This window comes from Phragmites australis, chromosome 17 (assembly GCF_958298935.1).
Source record: "Phragmites australis chromosome 17, lpPhrAust1.1, whole genome shotgun sequence".
NCBI classification, from domain to species: Eukaryota; Viridiplantae; Streptophyta; class Magnoliopsida; order Poales; family Poaceae; genus Phragmites; species Phragmites australis.
The window spans coordinates 17,660,262-17,670,310 of record NC_084937.1 but is presented as its reverse complement, the minus strand read 5'-3'; positions in this window follow the sequence as shown (position 1 = coordinate 17,670,310).

Sequence of the window (10,049 nt, the reverse complement as noted above, 5' to 3'; positions counted from 1 at the left end):
CGCAAAGTGGGGCAAAAGCATCCTTGGTGAGTCTCCTAGGATTCCCATGGCATGAACTTGCATTTGGATGGTCGATTTGGGTTTTGGATCGCTTTTTGAGAAATCAAGTGTTCTTGAGGTTTAGAAGAAAAGAGAGGATTTTAGATGAGATTTGATTTAGCAATTGAGTTGCTAGGTGGTTAAGTGAGTTATAGACTCTCTAAACTCTCCCAAACGTATCCCCCTTTGGGTTGGAGAAGATCGCAAATCGATTTGACAAAGTTTTACCCAAAATAGGAGAAGTTCTGGAAAGTCCAGAACCTCCGGATAATTTTTCGGAGGTTCTGCAGTGCGTAGTATCCGCGAAAATGTGCGGATAGTCTGGAAAAATGCGGAGGTTCCGCATAAAAGTGCGGAAGGTCCGCAGTTACTATTCATGAGGCGCGTAGAGGCTTGTAAAATTCATAATTAATTCATCCGAACTCCAAATGACGTGAGAGCAGTTGCGTTAGCTTCGTATGAGTATGAACTACGTGTTAAAAGTGTTGGAACTCCATAAAATACTTTTGATAATTGATGAGTTAATTAATTGTGTTTCCGCTTGTTTAAATCACCGATAATCAATACCATCTCCGAAAATTGTGAAACCACTTGGACAATTCATGTTTTGCGCATCTTATAGTATGCATTGTTGCATTTCATCCATACTCATGGCATTGCACGTGTTATTCTTTTTAGAGAACACCGATCCGATGATCCCGACGAGCGAGGGCGGTCCGGAGGCACCTCACCTTTCTGATCCAGGGCAGCAAGGCAAGCAACTAACATATTTCACCCATGTCAAATTTGAAAGTCTCAATTGATGAATATGCTTATGTATGTATGCATGTGTCGGGTACCCTTGGGTAGAATCTATGCTGATTGCATCTTTCTACCTTGGTCAATTATTCAAGTAATTTCTTTGTAGCCTAGAGATGGTGTTATGTCTAGGTACGAGTACGATATACATGCTTAGAAATGCTTAGATCTTTCGGTAGAAGTCGAACGATGGTGTTTTTCATTGTTCACGAGTATAGGGATTACTATTGATTACAAATACATGCTGATGGTGAGATGGTTGGTGAATGGTGAGTATGAGACGAGATGTGGGCGGTGTTAGGGGTGCCGTATGCCTTGGAGGAAAGTCCTGGGGGCAGGTCAGGAGAGGAAACCCGAGCACTATAGACCGCTTGCATCGTTTAAGGCCGTCCGTCGGTACCGTTGGCTTTAGCACTTACCTTACTCACCATATGCCGATCAAATGGTAAGGCGAGCCGAATACCTTTGCAGCTGTGACTTTGTGGGTGTGAACATCGACGGTGTAAGCTGGCGGGCTTGTAAGCGGTACTAGTTTGCTCCAGAAGTAGTTCTAGTATCACCGCGCCGAGCGATGCATGCCCCACACGGTTGGAGCTGGTTGGGAAATGTTGTCATGGGCACTCCCTTGTGTGCACTTTAGCAGGTGGCACAAGCTGTATGGTCCTTGTGTCGTGTGGATCCAGGAGTATTCCCTTGCAGGGTGTATAAACACTTCGAACTACCGTGCTCTCGGTCATGAGGATGCTATTGTTTCATCCGTATCGGTCATAGAGGTTCATTGTGGATTTGTGGTTCGGGTTTGTGGTGGTGGTTTGGATATGGTGGCTATGTGGGAGTGGTGAGAGTTGGTACTTGTTATACTTTTGATACACATGTTGATTACATTTACTTATGTTCAGTTGGTGGTGCAGGGTAGTTTCATATATGTTGGTTAAGTTAGTTGCACACACATATGTCTAGGTTGCTTACCACTTTAATTCACTTAACCGCATGTTTAATCCTTGCTACTAGCTAATGTATGATCCTTAGAGTCAAGCTATGTATATGTGCTCTATATTGTGTAAGACTTGTGAGTACCTTTATACTCAGGGTACTGCCCTTAAGTTGATGCAAGTACTTCCCAAATTGGAGAGGAAGAGGCGATGTTCGGCTACTGGGTGCCTGCCGATCAGGGTGGCGGGCAGGAGTAGCACACTCTACTCCGAACTCAGTGTTTTGGTATGGAGCTTAAGGACATGTGGCTCCATATCCCTTTTGTTATATAGTTTTCTTTCGCTGCGTAGTGGTTGTTTCCTTTTGATGTAAATTGTGAAAACAACTGCATATTTAAAGACTTGTAATATAATATTTAATTACTCGCTCTTTCTTAAGCTTTGTTGTGATGCTATATGTTGGTAAGGCATGTGTTCTGATCCTAGGCACAAAACACATGCTGGGACTACCGGAGCGGTGTTCTGATTAATCGTTGAAGTCATGATTAAGTAAATGATCAACTTAATAATTAATTAGAATACTGTTTGGACGGTTCCTCACAGCGTGGCATCAGAGCTTGGTTTAATTAAGTAGCCTAAATGCAATTTAGAATGTTGTTTAGTAAGTGGTGAACTTTACCTAAACAACTCACTAAGTATTTTTTATGCCTCTTCATGATCAATATGTATGAAATGCAATATTATGCCCCTAAGTATAACTGCTTGTGAGTTTCGATGTTTGTTGCCGAGAGAAGTGCACGAGAAAAAAAAAACTGTAGGTAGGATTCGAGCATATCATCATTTGCAGCAGTTTGCATGCATGCATTTTTTTTCCTTGTTAATGACTAGTCAGAGTTATCTATCAAAACTGCGAACATTCCGCGCATTTTTGTGGATGTTTCGGGGATTTCTGTGGATGTTCCGCTTACTCCGGCCATTTTTGCGGAACCTCCGCACTTTTTGAACTTGTGTTTTTCTGAAAATGTGTGATGCTTTAACATGCATCACTTGTGATTAGTAACTGACTAGTACTGTTGCCTCTAGGTCGGAGTTTTGACGTTTCCCTTGACCGTGCTCACAGTCAAGAGCACCCTAAACTTCTTCTAGATTGGTTGGGATTAGGGTTCTGGGTTGGATGGTCGGGTAGCTGAGTAATGGAATTACCTTGTGAGTCTTGGTAGTCGGATGGTATTCGATGAGCTGTTCTTATTTAAGTGGTATCTTCACACTTAGTAATTATGATGTCTGTTGTTGGAGTTATAGGTTAAGGTTTCTTAGTGCAGTAAACTAGTGTCTAACCTTTTCTTGATTTTGTCATGCTTTCCTACACTTACGGAGTATGTTATGTACTCACACTTGCTATTTCCAATAGTAAATACTACTCAGTTGAAGACTACAACGAGATCAAGGAAGCTGAAGATGATTGATTGGAGATGGAGCGTTCCAGGTCATGTTGCCCCCATCCAATTGCCTGTTGTGTGCCCAGAAGATCCATATGAGTCCTCTTGTGTTCTTCCACCGCTGTCTTGTAGACTATGGTATTTATTTTAATAAAGTTACTTTTGTTCGATATAGAATTGTATATCATTGATAATGTTACCGTATGTATGATGAAACTGATCCTGGGATACATGTGGAATGTACCTAGTTATTGTTTTGGAAAACCAGGCGTTACAGAACTCTTAGTTCCATATAAGATCAATCCACAAATCATAACTCTGAATAACTTGCAAGAAGATGGGGAAACAACTCGATCTAAACATCTAGGCACCAGATAAGGGAAATCTCCAAGTTGATGGATCTAGAGATGAGGGATGGTTCAAGACCAACTCATATATGATTCTTATCTCTCTAGCAACAAGAAGAACAACTCCAAACTGGTTGAAAATTCCAACTCTCCCACAAAAATGAAAATCACTACAAAAATAAAAAAACTTGCAGATCTGCAAGGGGCCAAGAAAGGGAAACTAGAAGGGGGTGAATTACAAAGAATTTTACTCACAAAGCTCTCACTTAACATATAGGCTAAGCACTCCTATCTCTCACTTCTAAAACCCTAGAACTCTCTACAAATAAAACTCTCAAATGGCTAGCTTCAGAAGGCTCTCAACCCCCTCCGATCTATTTATAGGCCCTTTGGGATAGCTCCTAAAATGCTCATATCTTCCAATACACTCCTACCTACCAGTGAGGGTATTTTCGTCTAACTTTTTCTTCGTCTATTGAATGACCATAGTGCCTTCATGACTTAGCTTCGTCTCGACGCAAGCTTCACGATGATGCCACATGTAATTCCAACCTTCCTGTAGTTTTGAGGCCAAACCGTAAAACTATCTTGCACGCTTCTCAAAATGTGACTCACCACCACATGCTTACACCTTAAGAGAGCCTCACATTGTTGACATGTGTTCTCCATCTTGCGATCTTGATCACCGACAAATCTCTCCCGCTCCTGAGACCTCGAGCCGCATTGTCACTTGAACCGGCATCCCTTTCGCTTGACTTTATAAACATGCCATCTTCATTCACCTTCTCACGCTTTGCTTGATCTCCACGTGTACAACTAGGATCACCCTTGACTCCGCCTGGCATTCTTGCTCGTTCAGCACTAAGCCCCCCTCTTAGCCTTGATCATTTCGCAGTCAACTACCAAGTTGCATCCATCACCCGCACATCATCAGACAATCTTGATCAATCTTTATGCACTTTCAATTTTCCTTTGATTATTCAAGCAAACAACCAATAGAACCGTACAATTGCACTTGAATCCTTGTGTCCTTTTCCCTTTTTAATCTTTGCTCGTTATTTCTTTACTCTTACATACTTCATATGACATGAGCTTGACTTTGTTATTTGCAAGTAAAAACCTATTCAAACTCAACAAACTTATTAGTCATTTAATTGTTTTGTCATTCAACCACCAAAACTCACTAGGGGGCCTAGATGCACTTTCGCAATAAAAATAACCTTTGATAAAGTAAACATGTTTAACTCAAATAAGTATCAGCACATACTTCTCCCAGAAGCCTACATACTTTTCATTTTCCAAAATTGAACGAAACTCTACGATTGTTATCCAATGAAACTTAAGCATGCTCATGATCGAGGAAGAGGTAATTTGAATTGATCTTACACCCTGCAGGGGTCCATCTTTACCCACACGACTCGGGTCCATCTTCTTGGCCCCTGAGATAACCTTTCTTGTACCCGAAACTACCCACTTGCACATGCCCCTATAGCACCGGGGTTACCGTGAGCAAGTCCTGGCCATGCTCTGGCTCATCGTCACCTTGCTTCTCCTCATTCTTTTTCTCTTACGCGTCATAGGGATGCAAAGCAAGCGTCAGCATGAGTATGATAGTCAGCTTATTCGTACATTTATTGAATATGTGGAAATACAGGAAGTGCTTAAGCCAATGACACCAATGATCGGTGCTTAAACGATACAAGCGGTCTATGACACTCGAGTCTTCTCTCCCGAACTGCCCCTACATCTCATCTGGAATCTCACCAACTCATCATTCCAACTTGTCCTTCTTTTGAAATAGTAATTGATAATCTTGTAGCTCACAAACGACAGTGACATATACCGTTCGACTTCTACCGATGACCTATGCAAGGCTAAGCAATAACCATATCACCTTTGAGTTACACCATGACCCATTATACCCAGGTTACAAGGATCAAGATTAACAATTTTATCAAAGCAAGTATGATGCAACAAGTAGGTTCTACCCGATTCCAGACATTGACTCGCTAAAATATGCATATAGGACTCATAGCAATATCTATCAAATTGACTAATAATTCATTAAAATATAGGAGAAATATGATAGATTCTTGTCTGGTGCTTGCCTGAAGCTTCCTATGCAGCACTCACAAAACTCCTCTGGTTCGTTCCTGGTTTTAACCACGGACTCTCCGAAGCGTCGATTTCCAATTAAAAGAACGGTGCATCGCAATGAGAATGGATGACATGCGTTGAAGGATGCTCCACAGTGCAAGGCAACGGTGAAGATGCAATGCAATATGTTATGAGTTTATAGCATCAAAATATTTCTTAATTTGAATTATTGTTAAACATTTAATAACTTCCTGGTTTAATTAAGCTTAAAATAAATCTTATACCTAAAAAGAAAGTTAATTATGTTTAACATGAGGGTGGGTATTTTTAATGATTAGGGAATATTATAAGAAAATTAACAAAATTGGTTTCACCATTTTTGGAGCAATATTTAATTTTCTATGCATTTTGCAAGTTTCAGCTGATTTAAAAATGCAACAATAAATCTATTTTGCATTTCCCCATATTTACCGAATATTAAAAAGGGCCTAAATCTTTTTGCACCGGGGGCTGCTAGCCATACCCATGGATGTGGGGACAGGCCCAGCTGACTGGGTCAACATGCCTTGAGGCCATGGTCGGCGGCTCGGCCTACCCTCGCTAGTGGCGAGCGACGGCCTAAACGGCCCGACTGAAGGAACAAGCATCACGAGCACGAAGCAAGGACCTCATTGGAGTCACACACGATTGTTGGTGATGACTGAAAAGCGGCCAGTGGCAGCGTAGGGTGGCAACCGAACGATGACAGCTCGGTCCTGGCACGCTGGCGATGAATGATGGTGCAAATGGGCCGATCGAGGACATGCATGCAAACTTGATGGTGTGCGAAAAGGACGAAAAGCCTGGCCAGAACCAGGCTGGCTGTGAGCACCGTGGTGCAGCGGCACCCGGCTTGCGCGGACAGTAGTGCTGGCATCGAGCCGGAGCCAAACTAGCGCGCACAAAGGAGAGAGGGGAGTGTAGGGAAGCTCACCAAGGGCTCAGATCGGAGTATGGAGCGGTGGAGCAACAACGCGACGGTGTAACACCCAGTTTTAAAGGAACAAAATCGGGCACAACACATGTATGGTAGGATCAAGTTTCCATACATGTGCTACATCATTAGTGTATCATCACAGTGCCATTATTACAACGGTATTAACTTAATACAAAAGGACCCGAGGGTCTAAAGAAAACACCACGGAAAAAAAGGTCTCCAGCGCCAGTGGAACTTCCATCAGCCACAGGCGTCGACCGGGGCACACCAGCCTAGAACAACAACTTCGGGTCATAGTCGTTCTCTTCGAAGGTAGCAGCTTCATTGACGGCTTATGATCAGCAAACGGGATGCAAAAGATGGGACAACAAGTGTGAGTAGAAAAAGTTACTACACAAGTGTAGCGAAAACATGCTATGGGGCTCAAGTCAAGGAAAGGAGAGACACATGTTAATTGCACTAAGCAACTATTACCTATGACTTCAACGACAGACAACCTATTTACTAGGAGTGAAGACTCAACTGAAACAAAAGGATTGACTCATCAGATTCCATCCGACTACCAAGACTCATCGGTAATTCTATTACCTGGCTACCCGACCAACCATATCAAACCCTGATCCTATCTAATCCTAAAGAAGTCCAAGTTCTCTCTTGTTCGTGAGCATGGCTGACCGGCCAGATAGGTACTCTGCAGAGTTTGCACAGCTTTCCCCACAAGTCGTGATTCCCGTGCTGCTTCACACTTCCAGGGTGTGGAGTCAGGGTCTCGCTACAAGGCCTTTACAAAGCTCCCACCAACTTGCAGGCACCTACTGAGGTTTTACCGCTAACAGACGATTACATCGCTGCAGAAGCCCCCTCTTGTGCCACTTAATCGTCCAATGGTGCCCACAGAGTTAGAGGGGTAGCTAATTAGTTGACCAAGCCGTACCCATATAAGCCTCATGGTTGTGCGGATTCACTTGGTTACATGTTCAAGAATCGGTCCTTAGGACCCCACACAGGAACAATCACACACATGCTGTAAAGCACCACCTCAAACCAACCATCCTGTAGGATCCCTATACCATGTTGCTACAAGATTGCCATTACCTGATTTTCTTATTGCATAGTTTATTAGTCAATATTAACATTTCCCCAACTTATGACTGCACTAGTGAAAACTACCCATTTTACCCCATGATCCATCAACGGCTACAAGGAAATGCCATACAAAACTTGTAAACCCTAAAGTGAGATTCCATTTAGACAAGCATGCACTTGAAGAATAAAACTACACATGGAATCCTAAAATAGGGGCAAAATGTTCAAGGACACTTGCCTTCAGTGGTGGGTTGCTCAAAGTCTTCGAAAGCTTGCTCTTGAAGATTCCCGAACTACGCACCTTCTAGACGACAGACCAGAAAAGCACACAAAAGAAACTTCTAAGGATAGTACACCCAACAGAACTAAATCTAGGTAAAAAAAAACCCTATAAAAAGATTCTACACATCGCTACGAACGTTTGAGCACGAAAATCACCTCAATCGAAGCTACGAGCAAAACGTATTGAGCTTTTAAAGTTTCAGGGGCTTTTCTGCAAATTTTACTAGATTTCCGAGAATAAACCAAATTGATTTTATACTAAAAACTCTATTTATGATGTCATAAAACAAAACAGAATTATTTTTCTATTGAAAAACTCATAAATAGGTTTATGGGCCCATGGACCACGGCCTGGAGGCCGATCCATGGGTCCACGGTGGACTGGGCCGAAGGGGTATGCGCCCTTTTAATCTGGGCCGTCCATCTGAGATTGACGGCTAGGATTCAAAGGGGGCTCGAACTGGTGGTACAAACATGGGTGACGGTCAGGCGACGGCGGCGCGGGGCTGAGACCTCGCCGGAGTTGCGCAAGAGTGCGCAACTGGCCATGGAACTCGACGGGAGGTCTCGCAAAAGAGAGAGAAGCGCACGGGGAAGCTCAACGCAGGCTTCACGATGGCGGAGGAGGTCCGAAGGTGGCCGGCGGGCTTGGACCTCGGTGTAGGAATCGCTCCGAGGTCAGGTGACACCGAGAAGTGGTCGGGAAGTCCACCGGTGTCCCTGTGAAGCCGAAGAGGGAAGAGAAAGGGTCAAAGACGGCTCGAACGCAGAGAATTGCGGCGGCGGGGAGCTCTCACTGGCGATGGAGAAGACGACGGTGTCGAGGTTGATTTCGAGTGAAAAACAAGGGGGAGGCGGGTGAAATGGGTGCAGAACGTCGCAAGGAAGGATGACCGGCTTATATACTCAAGAGGGGGATAGGATTGGACATATTCGAGGGGATTTGGCCAGCGGCCTAAATGGAAATAACACGGTGGTTTCCATCGATAAGGGGGGAGGGAAATGAAGGGGAAAAATGGCCGGGCACTTGATTGGGGAGGTGAGGATCGCGACCACGAGATTTAATTAGCGAATGAAGGCATGGGGCTGCTCGGATTTCAAACGGCGCGCGGGATTTGGGGGCGTTTCGGCCGGCGGCGGAAGGTGGAAGAAGGCGAGCCGTGGCTCGGCGGGGCGGTTCAGGCTCGGGTGGGAACCACATGGCGACGAGGCAGGGCGGGGAGAGGAGCGGCTCGGGGCTAAGGCGGGCCAGCTCGGCCTAACGGGCCGGTGCAGGGGAGAAAGGGGTGGCCTGCTCGGGGCGCGGCCCAGCGCGGGGAGAAAAGAAGGTGTCCCGCTCGGGAGGAGAAGAAAGAGAGGGGGGCAGAAGAAGTTGGCCGGAAGGAGATTCGGCCCAAGAGCAATTTCCAAATTCGAATTTGCTTTTCTTTTTAGATTTTGAGCGAATTTCAAAAGGAGTTTTAAACGAGCGACTTCTAGTGAATTTTTGCAAATTTTTTCCACGCATAAAAACCTATTGCAACTAAGACGGCATGAATGCATCAAACTTTTATAACCTATGGCCAAATTAAATTTAGAAATTAATTTCTCTCTATTGAATAAAATTGCAACTCCTATTAAATTCTAGCAAAATTTTAAACTATTTCAAAAATTTGAAATTTAGGGTGTTACAGACGGTGAGGTAGTGGAGGATGCCGGAGTTAGAGAAGAAAGGTGCCGATGCGCGAAATCCTATTGGGAAAACAGGGTGGCTCGCGTGGAGCTCAACGACAGGATGGTGGGTGACCTCCTTCTTTGCTTCTTCGGGCTCAGGGCTCATGGATTGGGGGTCTGGTGTGGCGAATTTGGCAGACGGATAGTGGTGCGCTGCTCTGAGCTTGTGTTCAGCTCTGTCATGCTCAACCAAGTGAGAGAGGGGGGGGGGGGGAGGGAGAGAGTGAGAGAGACCGATGGAGGAGGATATAAGGGCAGCAACCAACGTCCCTTGAAGTCACTTTTGGAAGCATGACTCGATGGCCGGCCCTCTTTGTCAACAAAGCCGACGGCCGACTTG